Source organism: Felis catus, chromosome A1 (assembly GCF_018350175.1).
Source record: "Felis catus isolate Fca126 chromosome A1, F.catus_Fca126_mat1.0, whole genome shotgun sequence".
Taxonomy (NCBI): Eukaryota; Metazoa; Chordata; class Mammalia; order Carnivora; family Felidae; genus Felis; species Felis catus.
This window is the reverse complement of record NC_058368.1, coordinates 209929137-209942505: the sequence shown is the minus strand read 5'-3', so window position 1 is coordinate 209942505 and position 13369 is coordinate 209929137. Positions and strand designations below refer to the sequence as shown.

Below are 13369 nucleotides of genomic sequence, written 5' to 3'. Positions count from 1 at the left end.
GTAATAATATCAATCTTACACAAATTCGATAAAAAACTATGTCATCATCTAGCCACTGCAATACAACCAGTAAAAAGGGGAAAAAAGACAAAAGGATTCAAAAAGAAGAAGTAAAACTCTTCCCAATCACAGACATCACAAATGTTAAGTTGAAAGTTGTTAGGAAGCTACAAAACTATAAAACTTGTATGTGATTTTATCAAAATCACAGGATAAAAAGTCAATATTTAAAAATCTATTGTGTAGGATTTCTACTCTTAGCAGCAAACAATTGAAAAATAAAGTTTAAGAAAACTCAATTTACAATTGCATCAAAAAAACATAAAATACTTAGGAATACATTCAGCAAGAATGTGCAAAACCGCTACACTCATAACCACAAAATACTCTGAGATAAAAATTAAAGACCTACATAAATGGAGAGATATGCTATGTTCATGGATGGGAAAACTCAATATTGTTAAAATGTCAATTCTCTACAAATTGATCTATAGACTCACAGCAATCCCAATTACAATTCCTGCAGGTATTTTTAGAGACATTGACAAGATCATGCTAACTGTATATGGCAAATGAGAAAAAAAAAAAAACTAGTGTAACTAAACTAATCTTAAACAAAAAAAGCACAAAGTTGGAGTACTCACACTGCCTTATTTTAAGACTTAAATATAAGCTACAATAATCAAGACAGTGTGATAATAGCATATAGACAAATTTCAGTGGGAAAAAAAGAGTCCAGAAATACACTTAAACAATTACTTGATTATCAACACGGATGCCAAAGCAATGCAATGAGGACAAAAGGAAAGCCTTTTCAACATATGTACTAAAACAACTAGATTCATGTATGAGGGAGAAATGGCACTCAACTCCTTCCTATTTTATCATCCGCAAAACTTAATTTGATATAGATCATAGACCTGACAATAAAAGTTAAAACTATAAAGCTTCTAGGAGAATCTAGGAGAGTATCTTCATGACCTTGTGTATGAAGTTCTAAAGCAGGTAAAACTAAATTCAGGTGGTTTTTAAAAATCAGAAAGGAAAAAAAATCACCTTTGAGTGTGTGTATTACAGGAAGGACTGAAATGCTATGAAGGGGCAAGAAGAAACTCACTGGAGTGATAGAAATGCTCTTTATCTTGGTAAGGATTGTGTTTCACATGTATATCCATTTGAAAAATTCCATCACATTGTACACTTGAGATCCTACACTTCAGTGGACATATTTTTACCTAATAAAACTATAAATATATATTAAATTCTAGCTAGTTTGCTTTTCACAGTAGTATGGTTGAGCAATTGTGAAGCTACGTTCTGTATATTCCAGGCATGAACAAATGAGTACTTGTATATTATATAGAGAAGGAAGAAAATTAGAATGTATCCTGTGGTGTTGGATTGAATTGGATATGAGCATAAATTCATGGCTCTATACCCGTACATACAGAGAGAGAGAGAAGTTCATATATGTACATGCTTGTGTATACGTGTGTGTGTGTGTGTGTGTATGTGTGTGTGTATCAGCACTACCATTATAAGCATTGATTCACATGTAACAGGAAGCACAACTAGTTGTCAGATCTTGGTTTATAAATACCACTCTTTACTAAAAAGCCATGGATGTTTGGAGAAAAGGCTGATTCCAAACCTGAAGCAGTAAGGCTTCCTGTAATACCTCATGCTGAAAATTAAGGAAATGTTTAAAGAATAAGAGATCATCCCAAAAGAATAAGGAGCCATCTAGCTTGAAGGAATCCCATTGGTCCAATCTAGGACAATTAATAGAATCAACTGATACTAAATATAGCGGGTAAAAATTTGATTTGTATGACCTCCAATTACTTCTTAGAAAATATATCTATGCCTTCAGGGGAGACATCTGCTGGACACCAACTTATCCAAATGATCTAAGTCAGTATCACTAATATTGGGACAAACTGACACCATGTGCCTTCAGATGTGATGCACTGAGGACATATCACATTATCCCTGCCAAAAATGCATGGTCTGAAATTAATCATACCCAAACTGAGGGACAAAACAGCTAGCTTGTTCTTTTAAAAAATGTCAAGGTTAATTAAGTAGGGCAAAGAAAAACTGAGGAACTATTTCAGATTGAAGGGTACCAAAGAGACCTGACAACTGCTGCTATATGTGTTAACTACGTTGGGTCCTGGATGGGAAGAAAATAGCTACAAGGGACATTACTGAGATAAGAGGTGAACTTTGGATATGAACTACAGATCACAGTGTTATAGTAATGTTGAGTTTCCTGAATTCAATATCCTTACTTTCAGTAAAAACCACATGAAATGATTTTGTAGAAAAAGGGCAAGGGTGTCTTAAGCCCTCAAATGGTGCAAGAAAAAAAAAAAAAAGATTTTATGTACACACACTGATAAAGGAGAGAGAAAGAGAAAAGGGAAAATGTTAAAGTAAATGGAACAAAATGGAAACATGAAGGAATGGACCTCCTTGTAATATTCTTGTAACTTTTCTGTAAGTTTGAAGTTATATCCAAATAAAAACTTAAGACAAATAACTAAAATTATATAACATTTTGGAATATTAAGTGACCAAAAAACTGGTATTCTTTTATTGGAGAACTTACAGATTATTTTATTAAAATTTCTTCTCAGGGCACCTGGGTGACTCAGTTGGTTGAGTGTCTGACTTCAGCTCAGGTCATGGTCTTGTAGTTCGTGAGTTCAAGCCAGGTGTTGGGCTCTGTGCTGACAGCTTGGAGCCTGGAGCCTGCTTCGGATTCTGTGTCTCCCTTTCTCCCTGCCCCTCCCCTGCTCGTGCTCTGTCTGTCTGTCTCTCTCCCTCTCAAAAATAAACATTAAAAAAATTATTATCAAAAATAAAATTATTTCTTAAAAAGTTAAAATTAATGTACCTGAGTATATTAGGATAAACTTTAAGTCTGAATGTAAATTATCTGAACATTAAAACTAATAAATGTGAAATAATTATCCTTGGTACACTTTCATGTTTTTAATAAATTTTTTAGCTTGATCTGTCTATAAGACCCTATCACTAGTATTTTTGTAAAGAATTTTTTGATATGTAATTATTATTTTTAATTTTCTCATAAATTTGCCTTCAGTATTATTCATAGTCGAATTTTATGATTAATATATTTGAAATTCATGACAGCTTCAATTGACCCCTTTCTTCTGACCATATTTTTATCTAAGAGATCTAGATCAATCTCTGTACGGGTGCTGGGCACTCTCTAGGCAACTCTGAGCAAAGTCTGCTAAACAGAGCCTATTCTCAGATTTTAATTTTTGAACATCTGTTTTTTTTTTTAAGTTTATTTATTTATTTTGAGAGAGACAGAGGCAGAGCGAGTGGGGGAGGGGCAGAGACAGAGGGAGAGAGAGAGAATCCCAAGCAGGCGCTGCACAGTCAGCACGGAGCCTGATGTGGAGCTCAGACTCATCAACCCTGAGATCATGACCTGAGCCAAAACCAAGAGTCAGACGCTTAAGTGACTGAGCCACCCAGGTGCCCCTCAGATTTTAATGTTTAAATTAAGATCTGTTCATATTTCAACTTAAATATTTTTACACGTACTTTTTTTTTCCCCAGAGTATCTTCTTTAACAAATATTTTTTATAAGATAAAGTTCATTTTAAAAGGTGGTTTTTAATGATTTTTCTAAATAGTTCATCAAACGTAGATTATACAGAATCACAGGTCCTCTCAGTTTCAATCCATTCCAGAATAGAATATAAACTTACCAAATTAAAAACCAAATCTTTATCAAAAGATTTTATTCTGCATGTGGAGCTCTTTCCGCATTGGAGTTTTCTTTAATTAATGTGTTTGCTTCTTCCCTTGCTCTTGTATGGATAAACATCAATATCTCCCTGTTTGCAAGCTTTGATTTTAATAATTAAAGTTTGCTATAAACTTTAAGAACTAAAGATCTTGGTTGTTCCTTTATTGAATAATTTGATTAAACATTTCCAACTGATTTTGGATAGAATGCAATCAAAATTTAGAGAAATTCTTCCCCATGGTTGATACTTAAGTTGATTTTGCAAGTAATTTTTCAAAAAGCTCAAACATTCATAAGATTCAATTGATGATGCGTGACTAAGAGAAAATACATACTGCTATGGTGAAGTTCTTGCAGCTTTACTGCACATACACACAAAAATTGTAATCCATTACTTTGTGTATATATATAAATATTTGTAAAATGTAACCATTATCAGTTTCTATTTCAATTGGTAAAATATTAAATGTGGTTTCAATGCAATTAGGATCTGTGCATGGACCAAAATCCATTCCAATTATATTTCTGCTCCCCAGATATCATAATTAGAACACATTTTTTTATCATGTTGATATGTTTTTATCATGTTGATATGCTCTGCAAAAACATATATTCATTAATATCTCCACAGCAAAAAAAAAATTAATCTTCAATGTTAACTTTTTTACTAAATTTATCACAGTATTCACCATTATATCAGATGTTTTGCCTTCAACAGAAAATCTTCTGGAAGCTTTACTTTGACTTCATGAGTTGTCAGATGGAAAAAGAATTGAATCATTAATGGGAATTTAACTGGTCTGATTTCCTATTTGAAGTATCTGATGACCCTGACAGAAAACTGGAATTATTTTAACTGATTGCAAAATTCTTCTATTGCTAATAGAGCAACACTTTAACATTGTCTTATAAATACACAAGAGATCTTGAAATTGAAAATGATTGAAATTAATTTAGAAGAACAGACATTTGATCTAAATGAAAAGTCACACTTCAAAGAGTGATGTGTAAACATACCTTTCCGCAACTGCACATGTTAAGTTGTTTTCTTTGGACACAATCCTCTTAAAATAACTTCTAACTTTGAAGTAGGTGCTGTTGCTTCTTCAGCAGATGTGTGTCTTTGCTTTTCATGTGTTTAATGATATCACTAAGCCCCTGAGGTCAACAAACACTTTGTGCAAGTTTTATATTCATCATCAACAAACTTGAGAAATGAACATTCAGGACCTTATTTTTCCTTAAATATACTCTTTCAGGTTTGGGGGTTTTGTTCTGTTTTATTGTTGTTTTTGTTTTTTAGCTTGTTTCTGCTGAAAGTATTTATTGCAAAATTTTTAAATAGAGTTATCAAGTAACAAATGGCAAAATCATGATAGCAAGAGAGTTTATACTATTTTCTGTATATCTGTCTGTGTCAGGACTGTTCAACCTTTACATCCAGCAAGATTTTGCATATCTCTAACTTGTAATTTCCTATGTTTCCCACTCATGGACAATTTCATGGCTGTGTGAATCTCGCTGGCCATGGCACACATCTGAAGACACCTGGCTGGTAGACCCTGGCCAACAGAGGCAACAGCTTGTCAGAGAGTAAAAGGAGTTAGCTCACATGTGGAACGGTTTCCTTTTAACAGCTAGCCCCTCGCATGCTATTCTTGAAAAGGAGGGATTCATTACATCACATCTGGAAACAGTTGGGAAAGGAGATACAGGTTTTCATTAGTCCTCTGTCAGCTTTGGCCACATACTAAAGTAAAAACTCTGTCACTGCACTTACATCTTACATGTGACCATGGCAGAAGCTAAAAACACGAGTCAGGAGGAAAAGAAAAAGCTCTTGTATGCTCTTGTACTGGGGGCAGGGGTGGTGGCTGGGGAGGGGCAGGGCAGAGGGAAGCACAAGGTAGAGAATTACTCTGTTAGTTTTCTGTGCTGCATAACAAATTTTCCTCATCCATAAAAGTGAAATGATAATACATCTACTCATAACACTGTTGTAAGGTATAAAAGAGTTAATACATAAATAAGCCTGAGTCAAGGAAACTGTTGTATCAGAATTAGATATTATTATAATAACCATCATTGCTTTCTAGAAAACAACACCACCATGGTTCCTTCAGCAATTCCTTGTTGTTGAAATTGTTAGAAACGTATTTTCCAGACCCTTCACTGACACAAATTCTTAGTGTTCTATTCGTCCGTTCCTCCCTGTGATGGTTGTGTTTCTGCAGATTGCTGCAACCACAGCAATTAGCTTTTATGGGCAGCCATGTTAGATATTTGTTGGCTCATATTAAAATTAAATCTAAAAATGAAAAGAAAGAGGTGCACCTGGGTGGCTCAGTTGGTTAAGCATTGGACTCTCGATTTCAGCTCAGGTCATGATCTCATGGTTCGTGGGCCCGAGTCCCACATTGGGCTCTGCACTGACAGTGTGGAGCCTGCTTGGGATTCTCTCTCTCTCTCTCTCTCTCTCTCTCTCTCTCTCTCTCTCTCTCTCCCTCTCCCTCTCCCTCTCCCTCTCCCCCTCTCTCTCCCTGCCTCTCCTCCACTCCCTCTCTCTCAAAATAAACTTAAAAAAAAAAAGGAAAAAAGAAAGGAAAAATAAAAAAAAGAAAAAGAAAGAAAACCTAAGCATATATCACATGATCTGTTGTTAAGCCATATTTTGTCCATTTCAAACTCAAACAGCTGGTTTTATGAAGGTACATTCAGAATTTTCCATCTATCCCTATTTTATCTACTCCTGTTAGTTTCAGTCCACAACTCTATTTCTTTTGATATCTTTTTGATAATCTAAATTATTACCTTTGGATTCTTTGTCATTTAGAATATAGATTTGAATTCAAATGGTTCTAGGTTCTAGGTTTAAATACAAGCTGTACCCTTCATTAACTATGTGAACTTGAGCGATTTCAACCTTCTCATCTGTCAAATGGGAATAATAATAAATATTTTGTATCACAGGATCCTTGAGATAACTAAATGACATCATAGCTGGTATTCTCTCAACATTTTATTATAGAAATAAAATATTGCTATAAATATGATATTTATTATAACATATAACTTTAACATTAAATATTTTATGATTTATTATAATAACAAGCTATTATTATGGAAAACGATTCACCAGGATAAGAATGATTTCTGTGATATCCCAATAGAGACCTCCTTACATGTAGGCATATGACTATTTAACAGCTGCAAATTGACATATCAACCTATTTTATTTTATTTTATTTTTATTTTTATTTTTATTTTATTTGTGAGAGAAAGGGTGCAAGTGAGTGAGAGGCAGAGAGAAAGAGAAAGAAGTGGGGCTCGAGCTCACCTGATGCGGGACTTGAACTCACAAACCATGACATCATGACCTGAGCCAAAGTAAGATGCTTAACCAACTGAGCCACCCAGGTGCCACGACTTATCAACCAATTTTAAAACCCTACCAATAAGAAATGAGATTGCTCTGTTAAGATAGTAAGCACAAATTTTGGTTGGCTTTTTATGCTCACATCTTTTTTTTTTTTTTATTTAATTTGATTGATTGATTGATTGATTGATTGGGGGATAGGGGCAGAAGAGAAGAGGAGAGAAAATCCCAAGCAGGCTTCATACTATCAGCAGGGAGCCTGATGGGGGGCTCAACTCCACGAACCATGAGATCATAACTTGAGCCAAAATCAAGTCAAACACAACTGACTGAGCCACCTGGGTGACCCACATCTTTATTTTTTGATGCATTATTTTTTGTGCCTGATTTCTCATTTTTTTCTTCAATTCTTTGTGTCCAAATCAGTGCATCCACCCCAGAAAGTAAGTTACCAGGCGAAAAACATGTCTTCAGTTGAGCACCATAAATAAGTATAAAACGTAGCATCATGGATACATAGGGATTCAGGAACTGTTTGATACGATGATTTTTCTGACAGCACTTAACATCGTTTGAATACCTTCTAAGCACCAGGTATTTTATAATAATGATAGCCAACGCTTCATAGTTCTTACCACGTGCCAAGCAGTCTCCTCAGTGCCTCACATGTGTAACCTGTCTAACCCTGTAACAGTCCACAGCTGATACTACTCTTATCCCATTTTACAAATGAGGAAACTGAGTCCCAGGAAGGTTAAGTTCTCGCCCAAGTGGTAGAACTGGATTACAAATCCAGAGAGTGTAGCACCAGAGTCCATGTTTTTAACTGCTAGCTATGTTGTGATTGTGCTTGCATGAGAGATAGTGCATGCCTTACCCAGTGATCTAACCAGGCACCTTCACTACGCTGGACAGAGCATGCTGGGAGACAAGGGAGCAGGCATAGGAAACACATTCTGAGATAACACATCCCAAATCCGGCAAATGCTATTCTGTTCAAAAAAAAAAAGCCGCCGATTTCAACTGCAGGCACAGAGCGGGCATTCCGTACATATGGAGATAACAGTCACCGCACTGCTTTGTGGATTCTCTCTCCTGTCCTGGTGCCTTGTGAAAGTGCCCTAGGATATCCTACATTTTCCCTTCTCTGAGCTCACTTCCGTTCCCTTCTGGATTGCTTTCAGAACACTCTACATCAAAATAAATCTCCCGCCTCTTTATCTCTCCCCCTCTCTGTCTGGGTGGACTTTGGGGGTGGGGGGTGGGATGGAGGGGGGTGGGTGGAGAGGATCTCATTGGCCTTTGCCATTATGTCTGAATTCTGAACAAAGCCCAGCACTTCTCAGGGCATTTCTCCTTCACTGCACAACCCCAAACACTCAACCCAGATGTCTGTTCACTATTGTCCTGGCAACCCCTGCTTGGTTTATCTTTCCCTTGCCCTGCCTTTTTTTTTTTTTTTTTTTTTAAGCCCTTTCAGCATAGCTTTCCCCTTTGGAACACAACAAGGAGGGACAGAGAGGGAGGGGTGCTAACCACTATTTGTCACATTCCCCATAGTGCTAGATGACTAGCACTTCAGAAGAAGTCACCCCACCCCCAGACCCTACTCTGCCTAAGTATCCCTTCCCTACTGGCACTTTGGCCAAGTCGGACTGAGATGTGGTCAGCTGGCCCTGTCCTCCTTCCCCTTTGCTCCATTTCCCTCTCCTGTGAGAGCTTTCACCACTGCCCACAGCATTAGGCCCCGTGCCAGGAACTGCTCCTGGATGGTGCCCTTCTGCAGATGAGCACAACTCCCTGGTGAATGCCAAAATCTTCCTTAAAACGTCTACTGGATAAGTCCGTTCTTCAAGACTCTAGTTCATATCCTCCTTCCAGAACCACAGTAATGCTCTAACATGTGCCAAATGCCCTCATACTCACTACTTCATCAATATTCCTTCAGGGGAAAATACTATTCACACCTTTAAGATATGTAAACAAAGACTAAAAGATTGGTGACCAGAGGAAGGGAGAAAGGAGCATCTTCTACAGTGTCTGATACATACCCCAGCTCTAGGGGCATTATCTCCAGGTAAGTGTTCCTGGGTCTGTTTACTGATACAGCTATCAGGCAACCTATCCTAGATCCTGAAGCTACCTGTCCACTCTAACTCCAAAGCCAACATTGTTTTCAACAAGCCAGAAGGAACACCCCAGATCTCTCAGGAATAAAATTGCTCTGTCCATAACTTATTATTATTATTTCCATACTTAACTTTCCATACTGACCACTTCCATAGCCGCCTTTTCCCATCCCTATTTAGGAGGTAAAGACAATGTCTTGTTCATTTTTGTAGTCAACTTCCCTTCTCTCATCTTGGAATTTCTTGGCAATATTCGCTTTATGGAGATGTTTTAAGATAACAATCTCATATCAAGAGAGCTTTCACTGATACTCAGAATCAGGCCCATACATAAAAGAGATTGGAGACAGCTTGCCTGTTTTCCTGGGTGATCCACTCCTAATCTGACCCACACACTCAGCACCATTAAAAACATAACAGATATCTCCTCCTTCTGTCCTTCCATGGGATTCAGCGATAGCCTCTATTATAGAACTTGTCGCGGTGTGTCAATATAATTGTCCTATTTCCCTACTAGACTGGGAGTTCCTCGAAGACTGGAGACCATTCACCTCTGTGATGGATGAATAGTAGATGTGGGATAAATGCTTCTGGAAAACATGTATTAACCAAAGATTTCACGAACTAAATTCTCCACTTGAAGTAAGAAGTGGAGTCTGTTGATATTAGATATGAGGTTGTCAGAGTCTTAGATTGAAGGATGCTAGCATTTAAAGGAACTTTAGAAGTGGAGTCCAATTCCTCATTTTATCCAAGAGGAAGCCCATGGAAATTGAGTGACTTTCCCAACGTCACATACTTGGCCAGTGAGCTGTGGACATAGACCTCAGGTCTTCCCAGTTCAGTGAGCCCCAACCCTCTGAGAATTTGAAACAAAAAGGAGGGAAGGCATAAATGTCCCAAAGGGTCTTCCTCTCTCCTTTAGCCCAAGCTCCTCTAGAAGCCAGCCCCAAGCTGCTTCTCTCCTTTCTCAGAGGCCTTATGTGAGGAGTCTGAGCTGAGATCGATGAAGGAAACTCTACCTCCACTAATGTTCCGTTCCTTTTCCCCATCTATTCCTTCCACTTCCAGGGATTTACCTTCACATGAAAGGGAGACAGGTTTATATTCAATGGACTTTCATCACAAAATTACTTATAACGCAAAAATCTTACCAAGTATGAATGTCCAAAATAGGGCAACAGTTGAATAAGTCACGATACAGTTATACAATGACATAATACACACTCGTTGAAAAGCCATACTTTGATGATATAATGAACTCATTCATGACATGAAAAAGTATTAGCTAACAGCTAATGAGTGCTTACCATATGTCAGGCACTAGCTAAGAGTGGGATGTATACTATCTTATTTAGTCCTGACAGCAATCTTGTGAAGGAGGTACTACTATTATCTCCATTTTACAAATGAGGATACGGAGGTTTACCGAGACTAATATCCAAGCTAACACAACAAGTAAAAGCAGAGCTAAAATTTTTAGAAAAATGTTCATAATACTAGGCTTTAAAAATTGGACACACAACTTCATGCATTATATTATTCCAGCTATTCCAACTACCTATTTCATTAAAAGGAAATACCATCTAAGATAGTTCTCTAAGGATGCTCAGTAAGTTTTAGGTGTTCAACAATGAATAAATATTTGTCTTGTTTGTCTTGTTTATTTTATGACACAATAAAAGTTATTTTAAAGTAGTGCTCTTCAGAAAATAGCAACCACAACACCAGAATTTGGTGGGGGTAGGGGGTAAGAAAAGGAAAAGAGGGGATACCTTAGAAAAAGCGAAAGCCAGAGAGGCTGAGCCACCTTGGTGCCTGCACCCTGCTCCCACCTCCTCCAAGCCTGTTCCCCAAGCTCTAGCTCAGTTCTTGCCTTTATCAGGGAGAGTTTTCCAACTTAGGAAGGACCTAGAGGAGGGAGACAGGAGCTATTTGCCTCATGTTACCAACCTCCCGAACACCTACCTTAGCGAGTTCATAAAGAATTTCCCCAGAAGCACTCTGAACGAGAAATGCTGAAGTCGCCTTATTCTAAGCTGCATTTTTAATCTGAGAGTAGGAACCCAGCACACATTTCAGATCTCTTAACTCCGTGAACTCATCCAGCCCCTGTACTCAGAATTTCACATGATTGCACAAGGGGTATTATGGAAGAGGCCAGCAAGGTCAGAGGTAGACACAAGAGTGCCTTGCTCATTTTCTTCTCTGAGAAATAGGCATGAAACAATTGTTTTTAGACCGTGGACAACTAGCATCAGAAAACTGTAACTCTTGGGGCACCTGGGTGGCTCACTCGGTTGAGTGTCCAACTTCAGCTCAGGTCATGATCTCCCGGTAGCTAACCTTAAAGGTATAAGACCAAAGACGTTGAACCTATATTAAATGTATACATACAGGGATGCCTGGGTGGCTCAGTTGGTTGAGCATCTGACTTCAGCTCTGGTCATGATCTCATGGTTCGTGAGTTCGAGCCCTGAATAGGGCTCTGTGCTGACAGCTCAGAGACTGGAGCCTGCTTCGGAATCTGTGTCTCCCTCTCTCTCTCTGCCCCTCCCCTGCTCATGCTCTCTCTCTCTCAAAAAATAATCATTAAAAAATAATAATAAACAAGAAAACTGTAACTCCCCAGAGAAGGGAAACAAATGAAATTATTCTGATAGTGACCCCTATAACATTTTTCTCTGAAGGCATTTACCAGACTCCAGGCCATGAAAGCAGAAAGCAAGCAGAGCACAGTGGTCTCACTGAGTGGAAGAGATCTTCAATGAAGTTTACATAAGATAAGGTGGCTGAAATTTGCAGGGCAATGAAGACAGAACTGTGCAGAGATATAGCTTTAGAAATCTGTGTAGGGGTCTCTTTGAGTATTTGGCTGAATACCAACCTTGTGCATGCACAGGGTAATACTGCATGAGACCAATCAAAGAAAAACAGAAACTTTACTGAATACCTGAGTTTGTTTTTGTTTGTTTGTTTGATTCTTTGTTTTTCCCCACTGAAGACCCAATAAAGGGCAGGGCATAGAATTAGGGCCAAACTAATCCTAGAAAAAAAAAAAAAAGTTACTCTATACTTGTCCCTAACAAAAGCTTAAAAACTAGCCTCAGAATGATGAAGCTACTCTGTAAGTTAACTGCATGACAGAACAAATCTATCCACTCTTCCAGTAAAGAAAGATAAAAAGATCCAGACACTTAAATGCACTGTCCAGCATCCAATCAAAAACACTAGGGGTGCCTGGGTGACTCAGAAGGTTAAGCATCTGACTGCTGGTTTCAGCTGGGTGGCTCCAGTCATGATCTCACCATTCATGGGTTTGTGCCCCACATCGAGCTCCACACTGACAGCAGACAGCACAGCATGGAGTCTGTTTGGGATTCTCTCTCCCTCCCTCTCTCTCTGTCCTTCCACTGCTTGTGTGCACACACATGTGATCTCTCTCTCTCTCAAATTAAATAAATAAACTAAAAAAAAAAAAAAAAACACTAAATATTTAAAGAAACAAGGAAATGTGACCCATAATTAGGAGAAAAATTACCCATAGAAATATACCCCCCAAAATGACAGAAATTATGGAATTCATGGATGATGGATTTAAAACAACTGCTTAAAATATCACAAATATGCTCAAGGATTTAGAGAAAAGCATGAACATAATGATTAGAGAAGTGGAAGATATAAAAAAAGAAACAAATGGAACTTCTACAGATGAAAAATACAATATCCAAAATGAAAAATTTACTGGAAGAGATCAGTAACTGATGAACACTACAGAAGAAAAGACCAGTAAACTTGAAAACAAGCAATAGAAACTACCCAAACTAAAGCACAAGTTAAGAGGGGCTTAAAAATATTATTAGAGCATCAGGGATATGCGGCACAATATCAATAATAGTCTAATATATGTGTAACTTGAGTCCTGGAGAGAATATGGAAGAAATATTTAAAGAAATAATGATCAAAATGTTGAAAAATATAAACTCACACAATTTTGATGAAAAATATTTTGATGAAATATATAAATTTTGATGAAATTATATTTTGATGAAATTATGATGAATTTTGATA

The 13369-nt window shown here is 37.5% G+C and overlaps 1 protein-coding gene across 1 annotated transcript in view; it reads right to left on the bottom strand.

Moving 5' to 3' along the window:
• RANBP3L (RAN binding protein 3 like) overlaps positions 1-11409 on the bottom strand; it is a 290513-nt gene extending 279104 nt beyond the window's left edge. The window contains exon 1 of the mRNA XM_019811844.2: positions 11267-11409. The gene's annotated coding sequence lies outside the window, so the exon portion shown is untranslated. The remainder of the gene's footprint in view (positions 1-11266) is intronic.
• Between the last annotated feature and the right edge of the window lie 1960 nt (positions 11410-13369).